A 576-nucleotide genomic window follows, 5' to 3' on the forward strand; every position below is an offset into this window, starting at 1 on the left:
GGGGAAAAGACGGGGGGGGTTAAAAAAGGAAAAGGGGGAAAGGGGAGAAAACTAATAAAAATAAGGGGGAAAAAGAAAAAGGGAAAAGAGAAGGAAAAAGGGGGGGGAGGGGAAACCCAAAGAGAGCGGGGAGAGAGCGGGGGAGCGAGAGAGGGAAAACCCAGGGGAAACAGGAATAAAAGGAAAAACTAAAACCCAGGGCATAAAAAGGGCAACACACAGAAATTTTATATTTCTTTTTATTTGGGTTTGAGTTGGGCCCCCCCACTTTTTGACCACGCCCTTTCGGCACCCCCTTTCCCCCTGCCTTTCCTTTTATCCCCCTTTTTTTTTCTTTTTTCTCGGTTCCTCCCCACCCCCTCCTCCTGTCCTTTAAAACACTTCTTGGCATGTCTTCCTCCTCCTCTCTCTCTTCGTGGCTTCTCTCTCTTCTATTGTCCGTTTTCTTTAGCCTCTCCCGTTTTCTTTTCTCTTTTGTCCTTTCTTCCAGGGCCCTCCTTTTTTTTCTTTTTTCCCCTTCCTTTTTTGGGTCTTCCTTTCTCTGTCCCCCTTTTTTCATCCAAAAAGGGCATTTTT

The sequence above is a fragment of the Penaeus monodon genome, chromosome 21 (genome assembly GCF_015228065.2).
Source record: "Penaeus monodon isolate SGIC_2016 chromosome 21, NSTDA_Pmon_1, whole genome shotgun sequence".
Lineage (NCBI taxonomy): Eukaryota > Metazoa > Arthropoda > Malacostraca > Decapoda > Penaeidae > Penaeus > Penaeus monodon.